The following is a 12,487-nucleotide window of genomic DNA, read 5'->3' as shown; positions in this document are numbered from 1 at the left end:
ATTACTGCTGATGGGTGTTACGATCCCAGGTCTTCCAAGTATCAGCGGGATAATAAATATTTAAGTTCAGCAGAATGAAGGCCCTGCCCATATTGAGCTGCAAAAAATTCCACAGGTTTCCCCTGTGCAGCTAAATGATGGGAGAGAACTGCAATCCAAGGGCTATCACGCCATGGCTTCAGCCAAGCAAGCCTTCACAGAGTGCATCCGTGCTGTCCATTCCCCAACCACATAGAAAATATGGCTGTGGCAATGATCCCACAGAGCTCCAAAGAATGCTGCCTGGATTTCCCGACTTCAGTTATACCCAGCTGGGCACCAAGGTTTCCAAGTAGCTAAGAACTCTGTTGTATGGATAGGCTGTCTTTTATCACCTCAACAGCACTTAAAGAAAGTGTGGGAGAAGAGGGATATGGAAGAGTGAACCCAAGATAATTAACTGAAGCTTTCCAAGAAAATATATGCAGCAAAAAATAAGAAAACTAAAGCAAACTAACAGCAAGCACTGTAACAAAACAAGGTCGGAGTAGACAGAAGCAGGGAAAGAGCAGCAAGAACACACTATGTGCTATCTGAACACATCTACAGCGTTGACAAGTGGGGTTGGTTTGGTCCATCAAAGAGATGGCCACGTGCAACTGCACAGTTGTTATTCAATCCTTTCAGTTTGCAATTAAACATGCCAATTTGAGCTACTAACAACCCTCCTGAATGTGGACCACAGTACCCTTGGGAAGAAGTCTGTAGGATGTTCTTATGCCATTCCCCCCCCCCGCCCCATTTTTTTTTTTTCAGGGACACACTGAAAGCCCGTTTTCACAAACAGGAGTCTCTGCTGAGTTTTGATGGCTTTTGATCAGGCACTAGCCCTTCAGCACTGCCGGCCACTGTGGCAAACATGACCACAGCAGCATTAAATTATTCTGACTCATATTGCTGGCTGTGCAACTAAGATCCATAACATCTGAAGACGTTTCTAAGATGATTTCATGGCACAGTAGAGAAGGACACCTGAGCCCAACATCTTTATATCTACTCATAAGATATGGAAATCCACTAAAATCTGACCAAAATGCTAGTTTTGTATTAGCATATCTGATTAGAAGGCTCTGCTACAGAATCGTCTGTTTTAATTGTTAACATCCTGTGTCCTGGCATAACAGCTGAACTACTACAGAGTATATTGTAACTTTGAGCTCTTGTTAACAGCACTCATCAGGTATGAAAGACTAAAATTCAAACTGAAACTGTTTGTTAACAGGAAGAATAAAGCTCATAAGACCTTTAATCTCTGTGCATTATGTTGAGTCAGAAATGATTCACAGGCAAAAAGCAGCTATTGATTTTAGCAAATTAAGAAAACCAGAATATGTATTGGAACTTATTTAAATATCCTAAATTCCGCTTAATAGCATGAGCTGCTGGCTCTGCAAAATTCTGGAAATGCACCCTGCCGTTTGTACTAATTGGTGGGAAATGTAGGCCTGTGTCAAAGACAACTAATTGTCTGAAGAAAATAGCTTGTTTCTGACATCAGTACGTACCACACCCCTATATCACATGAGGAGGGTTTCAAAAAGGTGTTATATATTGTCATGGTAATTATAATTGGGTTATATGTATCCAAGGTACAGAACCCATACAAGGTGACGGCATAAAAGAGGATCTTTTAAATGAGACTGTAGGGCATTTAACTAAACAATTGCAAGCAGAATAAAGAGCTTACATAAAAGTGTGTATTATGCAGATGTTAGAAACCTGTGTCTCTGAGAAGACACTATTTTGACCATAATGCATTCTGTCATGTGAGATAAAATGCAGAGAACATTTACATTTCTCCCACTCACTGAGCTTCTACCACACGGCTTGCATTTTTCTCACATCAATAGACATCTTTTTAAACATTATATTCATGTCTGTCTCTCTTGATGGCAAATAAAATTCAATAAATAAAATACTTTATGATAAATATGTTAGATTTAAGAAGCAGTTGTGATAAAATGCACAGGTTTTCAAAAATGATTTGTTTAAAACAAATAAATTTAACAAGACGTGTACACAAGCTCAAAATATATTAATATATTGTAGATGATGCACAATAACATAATGACCCAAAAGAGCATTTGCACAGCTTTTCACACTGCTTAACTTACTGCTAAGTAAGACGAATAATCAACGGAACTTGGACCCACTGCCTCTGTAGATCAGATCAACGTATGACTGCTGTAACAGCCTGACTTGCCAGGGCATTTCAAACCAGCTGCAGTTACAGATAGCTGCTGTGTAGCAGGGGACGTGTTCACTACAGAGCCATCAACAAGTCTAGTGTCACTTAGAATACAGTTATAGATCACTAAATATTTCTATCAATACTATAATGCACAGCACAGTCTTTTTGCGTTCACCCAACCAGATTGGTGTACTTGGCAAACCAATAATTTGTAATAAAATATAATTAGTGAGTACAATTTAAATGTCCTACTGTGCTCCTGGTAATCATCTCCTTCTTAGGTAATTTGAAATTGCACACTTAATGTGTATCTTAGAGTTAAACAAATAGAAGACTTACTGCCAATCACCACTTCCTCAGTTTCTTTTTAAATTTTTGCTTCTACCTTTTTGCAAGATGGCTATTTCTCAGATATTATTCCCACCTTTTTTTTTCTTTTAAAAGAGAATATAAAAAATAAAGAATGAATCTTGCTGTATCAGTTTATTACTTTTATTTGATTTTCTACTTATTAGTTTCCTGCTTTTTCTTAGTAACTACTTTAAAAGATTGCTTTTAGTGTTTCGCTATTATTGCCCTTATGGAACTGCCAAGAAAGTCAGACAGATAATGTGCTTTTGGGGAGTTTTAGAAATGCAAAGTAAGAAACAGCCCACCACCAATCCAAAGAGCTGAGAATACAAACAAGACAAAAGACTATAATTTTTATTATTATTTACTTTTTAATGATGAAACATAAGGCACAGATCTAGTAAGATGTTTCCATAATGTCACACAGAAGAATAAAGTGAACCTAGACCTCTCAATTCTCAGTCCAATGACCAATCTACGTCCCCCTTCCTGTAATTTTGACGATAAGGATCCTACTCCCCAAAACTTGAGAAACGTATCTACATTTTCATCTCTACATGTTTTAATCAGAGGGAATAGGCTACATACAGAGGCCAAAACAACTGATGTTGAGACCTATATTGGTTTTACATTTAAGTTTTGAATTTAAAAAAAAATACCTGCTTGGTCATTTAAATATGCATCACCCCACCTCCTCACATTCTTCCAGCCATGCAAGACAATTCTCTTAGACCACAGAATGAACATGTCTGATTTCAGATCAGACCAAATTTGCATGGTAAGTTGCACAGCTAGATGGAGAAGCAGGCTGAGGACATACCATAACAGCAGGGAAATATTAAAGGCTACCTTCTTGTTAATGTAATGTCAGGCTGTATCTGCAGGCGTACTCACGCTTGTGAACTGCAGAGAAGTTACAATGGCCAGATCCGTTGCTATAAGAACCCATTTGCTTTTACCTGCTAGAAAGTGACAAAGGTTTTCTCAAGCTTCAGAGAGTCATTCCCTGTTTGAAATGGAGCTACTGCTGCCACATCTATCAGCATCCTCAACAAACTGCAGGGCAGTGTTCTTTACCAGCTAGCAAAGACAATCACAAGCAAGTTGCTTCACACTCATCAAAATGCTTGATCTATGGGCACCTGAAATATATATTGCTCAAGGGCCTGCCATCCCTGTCAGGCTTTAGCCTTATCCCCCGCCAAGAGTTAGTTCTCCCTCTTCCAAATGTGCTGCTTGATCTATTGCCATTCACAGGCCTACCTACCATTGCTCACTCAAGGACTAAGTAGCACCAGTAATCTTATCACTTGATGCATTTGTCTCTGGAACATGTTCACAACAGTCCTAATCCCATGTTCCCTGCTGGCACCAAGTTAAAACTCTTCTTAAATAGAAACTGGTTTTTTATGTCACAAAGCACAAAGTACTATTTCACATCATAGTGTTGCTATCCTGAATTTGGTTAGACTTCTTGCAGAATAGTTTAGGTGTAGTTGGCCATACCTTGGGTCCAGGAGCTATCTTAAATGACTGCTCAAAATTGCCTTCAGCTCCATTTTTGTTCCTGCAGCAATGTCAAGATTAGAACTTTAACACAATGTATTAAATAAGTGTCAAGCCCTTCAAATCACAAAATTGACTTTAGAGCAAGAAATATTCAGAAATAAATTAGCCCTTTGGAAGTTGTTATATTTGTCTTCTGGAAACTAAACCTTTGATTCTAACTTTCCAGCTTTACTTCATAGGCACATGAGATGAAAGAGCTACACTTTAAAAGTACAAAATCCCAAAACTTCAGACACCTGCTATTATGGGTCATTTGATTTCATTATTTCATATAAAGAATATCAAATATCATGAGATCCATTATGAATCAAGAGTCTGGGAGCAGTGGTTTTGCAGGAATTGTGTCTAACAATATCCGGAAACTAAGAGATGTCTGCCTGGCATTTTAAAAATATGAAAAAATTCTGAAATTTATATTGAAGCTCTTAATATGGGCTAGACATCTACAGCACTGAAACAATGGACTTCTGGGTAGACTAGGGAAGAATAGAAAGGGACCACCAAGACTGGAAGATGAAGGAAGCATTTGATCCTTACAGGAGACTAAATTAAAAACAACACCATCACCACCACTGTAGGCAACAGTTATAGTTTAAATTTTGATAAGATATTTTAGAATATTTCTTCTTGAAATCCCCAAAACTAATGTGCCATTTAAGATCTCACTGAGAACCAGTATTCTATTTTTTAATTAAACTATCTTAGTCTTTTTCTTGGAAAAGAAATGTTAAACCGTTTTTGAAATATTTTCCCCCCAATGAAAAATGGCTTAATGTTTATAATCCTATATTTGGTGGAGAAGCTTAAATGCAGTTGCCCAAATTTACACACTGTAAATTAAGTTTCTGAGAAATTTAAGAATGGTTGTAGTAGAAGTCATTACTGGAAAAGTTGGGTTTTAGCTACTATCCAGTGACCTTAGGAATTAGGACAGTAATAAAATCACCAATAAGTATTTTGCCTATAGGAAGACTGGACAAGCTTTAAAAATGCACCAATGGTAATTGCCCCCATTGAAACTAGTGCAAATTCCCACTGTTTTCCAGTAGCACTATAAATAGAGTCATGTCTCATCCTATTACTCATTTTAACATTGTTTTAGGATAGCTATTACTCCTTTCATGATTACTGCCATTTTGATTACTTCAATGTCTAGAAAAAATAGTCACCTACCATGACTCCACTCCGATATGTCATGTCTCAAAACAGAGACATTTTTTTCTATTTTAAGTTTGTAAATCCACTAGGACACCTCTATTTAGCTATTAGACATAGAATTCGATTTTGTTTACATGGTACAGAATTGTACTTTTCAACATCTGATGTTCCCCATGGCAATATATGAAAAATTATGTGCATTTAAAGGTCTAGTCTAGGACTTGGATGACCGCAGCTTCAGTTCCCTACGATGCCAAAGACACTTCAGATTAGATCTATAAAGGCATCCCCACATAGGATAACTTATAAAAACGTGGTCTTTATTGGGGGATCTAAGGAATCCTGCAGTAAGACTCCATAAGAATGTCAGCAGGACTTCTAAGAACACAAGGCCCTTCACTCTATGAATCCCCTGTTTCTTTCTTAACAGTGTCTCTGTTTGCCCAGGAAAGGTTATGGAATATTCTGGAGCCTTGTTTCTAGGCCTAATAACAGTAGCATTGCCCTAAATGGTAAACTCATTTTCAGAGATTAATGTTACTATCTCTTGGTCAAGTGCTCTGTCTCCTGAACTATCATATAAACAGGGGTCTTGGCACAGCTATGGCATCTGATTATTAGTGTAAACACTGAGAATGCTTTACACCATAAATAATAATATAATCTTATTTTCTATAGTCTTGCATGAAATTTTGCAACATAATCGGTGAGGCAAGTCCCATAACACTCTAGCAAGTCCAAACAAACAAGGTCTGCAGCTTCTCCCTTTTTCTGCAGCGGGCACCCATTTTTTGCCTTTGTTACATTCTTCATAAAAGGCATTTTGGGGCAGAAAAAGGAAACCTGCCCATTCTGGAATCAACCATGGCCCTGAGGTCACCCCTAGCCTCGACTGTCCCTGCCCAGCCTCCTCCCAGGGCTCCCCAGCCATACCCAAGGCCCAGAGCCAAATGCCAGCCCCTAGAGCACGGGGGAGGCAGAAGAGAGGTGACAGAAGTGACAGCATGTGGCTCAGGGAGCCCAGGACTGAAATAAAATCTTTCCTTGAATAGGCAGAGCACTGAAAAGCAGACGCTGGGCTATGAGTCACACAGAAGAAGAGACAACTGAACCCCTGCCACTGTTGGGGGTGTGTGAAGATTTCTTCTTTCTTTACGGGCTCTGCCTCCTGAATTTTAAGTTTGTTCTTCAGGTTTATGTTGAAGTAAATTTAGTTTTAAATGTGGGGAGGGGTTGTTGTTTTGCTGTTGCTCTTGTGTTTTAAGACACCCTTTTTTTGGCACTTTGGGAAGTTCCCTTAAAGGAAAAGGTGCTGTCAGAAATCTCTGAGGGTCAAAGTCCTATTACCTATCTCAGACCAAGAACTCTGCAGTGAAAGGAAAGTTATTCTCCACCCTATTCCACCCCTGCCCAGCACAAAGGAGTTTCACTTTGTATCTCCATCAACCAGGCTTCTGCTGAGCTCCTCTGTCTCCATTGCTCCTCCCTCTCCATCTCGCACCAGAGCCTTGCAGGTGGCCGTGTGCAGTTGTTTGCATTTCACCTTCTAAACGAAGAAAACTTACTTTTATGATGAAATAATAACACTATGATCCAATGGAATATGCTTTAAGAACCACTTAAAAATATGTTTTGATCTGGAAAAGAAGCACCTCAGTTTTGACTCTGGTAGGACCCTCTGGTTAAGTCAATGATGGGTTTGGCATGTTGAAGATCTGCATCTTTATACACACTTAATAACCCATAATTTGTAAGAACATTTTCAAGTTACTGAAAAAAAAAAAAAAAAGAAAGTCACAATACTGGCACAAACATTTTCATGTTCATATTCTTAAGGTCATATTAAAATATGTTGCACTTTCCTGCAAACACAATTAACAACATTAGAAGTCCCTGACAATTTCTTTGAGACAAAGAGGTTGCCAGGGAAGCTTTCTAACCCCCTGGATTGTTATGCAAATAGTTAAAATATTGAAATGAATTTAAGGAGTTACACTCTAACACGTCAGTCCTGTTATAATTTGGAGACAATGAATAATATATTCCAGACAAAGTGAAGGCAGCTATAGAAGTAAACTAAAATAGGAAAATTACGCCCACCAGGCATTTAAATTTAGGAGCTGAATAAATTATCCATACATTAAAAGGTTCGTATATTTCAAAGAAAGCATAAAAAAGTTTAAAAAATAACTGAGAAAATGTAAGAAAAAGCAGAATAATTCCAAATGTGATCAAAGCTGGTGTGGAAACCTATTAAATGGATATCCTTGTTGCACAGAAATTATACAATCCTACTTTCACAGATATGTTCTTTTAGCAGATATTCACTTAGAGCCTCTGCTGTTTTATGAAATGAGTTTTAATCTGCTACACTGAAAAAAAATCATTAAAACTAAGATTTTTATCCATTCAAATTTCTATTGCATTTTTTCATCTTTTGGCACAATGGACATTCATTGTTTTTAATCGTGTACTCTTCTATCTGGTATTCTTCCAAAAGGACTTCCATATATTCTTGTATGATTCAGTTCACTGCATATGCTATTATTACAAATCTATTAATTAAAAAGCCCACTAAGACTACTTGATGAAAACCAAAAATACTTCAACAGTTGTCTCATGACACTGAAAAGCCAATTCTCCCAACATTCATCCAGGCCCTAGTTATAACTTCATACACATAGCACTTCAAGTGTGCACCACTGCCTCAGAGTATTTGAACTGTTACTGTCATGATTTTATAACAGATTTTGTTTAAAATATCTGAGCAGACCTTCATGTTTTTTCATGGATTCAGAATTAGGAATAGAGGAGATGCTCTTACTCATGCCAGGATGTAAACATTTTTTTTTCAGGCTTTCAGTGAACTGAACCAATGTTATATACTTTCCAGTGAGGAACAGACTCATCACTATTTAATATTGCCATTTAACAGAGATTGCACTCACAATATCTGACTTCACTCTCTAACTTCTGAGAACCTCTTGTGTCGAGGTACGATGTCAGAGAAGTAACAGTGAACCTGTTTAGTTCTTGTGAATGGCTACTAATCATGACATTTAACTATGTGATCACAGAGAAATGAATATTAGATCCATACAATTGTGTATATTAGAAGATATTTCATACTAAGAAAAGCTCAGGTAGCAGACACGAGTATTATTCCAGAAACAACTGATTTCACAATACTGGGAAGTTTGGTTTTTTAATTTGCCATACTGTATAGATTTTATTGCTCCAAATTTAACCATTTTACATCCTGGGCACCTACCTATGAAGGAAAAATATGGCACCAAACAATAGTTATTCTGCAGCTATTCTTCTGTGCATTCCCTTGTGTCTGCATTAAATGTGCTTCTGTGTGAGGTAGCTTATTCCATTTGGAAAGCTGGTTGCATTGTATCTAGTGTGTTTTAAGGATATCTTCAAAGGGAATTAACTAAGTAGTTTGCATGCTGTAAATCTAAGCCTCTCTTACTGCATACTTATTCTATGTATAAAGGCTACAGTAGAGCCACAGCCGATGTAAGAAGGTCAGAATGTCTGTTGAAAATCATTAGAGGTTCTTCAGTATACTGTGACCCATTATTTATAAAATAATGCATATTATCTAAAAATCATTTGAATAGCACTTATCTAGAACTATCTGTGCTCAGCGCCACAGTAATTTTGGGGGTACAGCTCTGAAATATACAAGTCTTGCTTGATTTGAGGAATATATGGGCAGAATAAGAATGTTCCAAAGGGCTGTGTTTTTTCTGAGGAAGAATAAATATATACGTTTCACTATCATGGAAGTTTTATAGCAAGGAATCCAGAAAAGACTGATATATAATGCGGCAATTTATGCTTCTTAATTTAGCTGGTAAAGTTTCATGGAAATTTGTGGTTTTGCTATGAGATGATATAGCTAAGGAGTTACACAGTAGTAGGTCACTAAAGAAACCATCCTTTCTGCCTTTCAGCGTGTCCTGAACTTAGGTCTTTTGGGATATGTGGTTCAGTCACTGATTTTATATTTGTAACATGTGTTGTTGTGACTAGTAAAATTCAAATACTTCATTTGGTGAGAGCCTGTTCTTTACCTGCAAGTCGCAGCAGTGCAATTGCACCAGCTCTGGCTGTAGGGATCTTTGCCTAATGATTTGTTTATATCAGTAAAAGTTCTAATGCAGACATAATCATACTAGTGTGCCAATTCTTACAACTTTAAAAACTTTCCCACTCCTAAAAGGAGAGTATTTTTTAAAAATGGTTGTATCCCTAGGAGCCCCCTTTCTTTGGTGATTTGCAGAAGTAGGTATGCATCACCTGAGAGCAATTTAAAAGTGATTAAATTATCATTTATTGCCTTTAGGACAAAAGCATATAAACTTTAGGCATCCAAACCTAAATAATCACTCCAAAACTAAGCTTCACAAATGCAAAGAGCATTTTGACTTTAACTGGACGTGGTTACTGCCCCTGTCCATACATACACTGGGCACCTCAAGTTGCAAAGGACCATGGATTTGTAGCTATTAGGTTAGGAAAGATTTGGGACAGATCAGAGTGCTTTTCTGAACTGTAAGAAAATGCTACATTAACAGGTGGAAGGAACCATTCAGGCTTTTGCTGGAGGATTAATGAAAGTCACAAAACAAGGATGATTTATAATTTCCTATCTAAAGTGTCAGACTCGATATTTGAATTACTCAGAGGTAAGGATCCTGTATTCTCCAAAAGATAAATTTTGTATTTTGGTTAATATGTAGGATCCTTTCCAAGAGCCTGATGAATCCTAGAAAGAAACTATAGGTTGTTTAGACATCTTTGCATTTTAAAAGGCCGAACAGTTTCAGAATTGTGAGTTATACTAATGAAATCATTGATGGATAATTCAGAGAATTTAATGAAATTGTAACACAATCAGACTATAACCCTTTGCATCTAGTATTTTTCTGCATATTTAGCATACCTTATTCTCCACTTTCTGATGTATTTGAGCAGCTAAATAGTATAAATCATCATTTTACTGATAAAATTTAATCCTCATCAGATAACTTTAACGGTTTTAACTGCACCAGTATCATACAACTCCAACTTAATCCCAGTGGATAAATGAGTTGAAGGCAGGTTTTAAAAATAATAAAGAAGGGTGGATTTTAATTTTTATTGATGAAAGTTGGTGGGTGAATTCTTCAAATTGAGGAGATGGACACTTAGGATGCAGAATCTTGCTTTGTATCTTATTTTCAGCTGAGGAGCCTATAAATAAAAATAATGTTTCTTTCTTTTTTTTTTTAAGAAAAAAAAAGCAAAATAGCTCTATTTTCCTCCTAAGTGACATCATTTCTTTCATATATGTCTTTTCTTTGTTCAAAAAAAAAGGCTTTTACCTTTTGCCTACATGCCTGATTTTCAGTGCCATGTGTCAAAATCTTACAGTCAACTTCTTATTTTATTACCTATTCAGTACATGAGAAAAACAACTATTTCAAGTATCAGGTTTGTGGATTATTTTTTTTTAATTTCCATTTTAAAACCTTTTACTCTAAATCCTAGCATTCAAAATTTGGCACACACAGTATTTTTTTATGTCCTGCAATTAAATCATTCTGATTTCATATTGTCATGAAATCAGCCACTTGGAGAAAATATGTAGAGTCCTGATTTGCCTTTTTGAATCTATTTTTCACAGTTGCAAAATCCTGGTCAAATAAATTAAATTACTGCAACAGTATGTAACTAATTTTATGTAAATTAAGGTGTTAATGTTCTGAATCGCATTCCTGAAAATGGTCTGTTTTCTCTTGCAGCTTTTCTTCATTAATGCCACAATGGAAAAAATTAATTTCTACAAGACTAAATGTTGCTCTCTGACCTCTAAAAGAATTAAATTTATAGATGGTCTTAATGGTCAGCTGACACTTCTCAGTAAGGCACCCAAATAAATCAACACCCCTGCCTGCGTGCCAACAGAAGGACTAACATGAATTCAGGTTTTTTTAAACGTCAGATGATCTGTGTAAGTTGTAGTCATGTTGCTAGATACATAATCATTGTAATGTTTTAACCTCTGTTTGTGGCAGTTCCCTAACACAAGCAATACTGATGCTTTAGGTTATCAAGAAAATACAAGATTAGCAGAATAAAAATAAGCATAATTGGAAACCCTAGGAATTCAAAGTCAGAAACAGCCATATTATTTGACTAGGAAGGCTAAAGCAACAAATATATTCAGACAGACACAGGAGAGGCAAATCTGGAAAAAATAGCTAAGACCTCAATTTCCAACCACCACTTTCCTCACTTTGTCTGTCCTCATATCAGTTTAGACTGGGAGATGCCATGATTATTTTTTTTTATTGTTCTTGCAGGCAAATCCAGATTGGTTCTATGTCAATTTCTTTGATATGTATCATGAATGATCATCTGCAGTGTTAAAATAAACTGGGTCACATTCTTCAAACATTGGATGAGAAATTATATTGGATTAAAGAAACAGAACCTCTACTGCTACAACTTTTCTGCATATACCTATGCTTTACACAAATTGAATATATATACAGGAAGGTAATTTTTCCAACATCATTTTAATGCACTCCCCTTGTGTCATCACTGTAAAGGACGAATAGATGAGAAGAGACACTTGCTTTGTATTTATAGAAATCAATCTTTCAAAGAAATTTTTCTGTTCCAGTTATTTCACCTACAGAGGACTTGTTCATCCACTTGCCAAAATATATGAAAGTTTAGTCATTGGCATCAGTGAAAAATTTGATGGTTTTGCATAGGCATATACCTCTCAGAAACTCACAGTATTATATAGTGTTACCAGAAGAAAATTGTGTTCCTCCTAAAAGATCTCAATTTGAGAATAATATATGAGAATTTAAACACTTTTTTAAAATAAACAAGATGCCTATTAAAAATTTAAAGTCCAGACTTCCAATATGAAGAATCATGAAGGATTTTAAAAAATCATTGAGATCTGGGTCTTCATCCACCTTCACATGTGTGTCTAGACCTTAAATAAAAATAAATTTCTTCTGAAAGTCAGGGCAATTGAGCCTTGTGTACACAAGGCACTGGAAGGGAGGCAGTACTTGTTGCAAGGTGACATGTGAAAAGGAGTGGCTGGAAAAGCAAAAATAAAATAAACTGGAGAAAAGCCATGAATAAAAGTCTCCCTTTAAA

The sequence above is a fragment of the Calidris pugnax genome, unplaced genomic scaffold (assembly GCF_001431845.1).
Source record: "Calidris pugnax isolate Ruff unplaced genomic scaffold, ASM143184v1 scaffold56, whole genome shotgun sequence".
NCBI lineage: Eukaryota > Metazoa > Chordata > Aves > Charadriiformes > Scolopacidae > Calidris > Calidris pugnax.
This window is presented reverse-complemented; position numbering follows the sequence as displayed.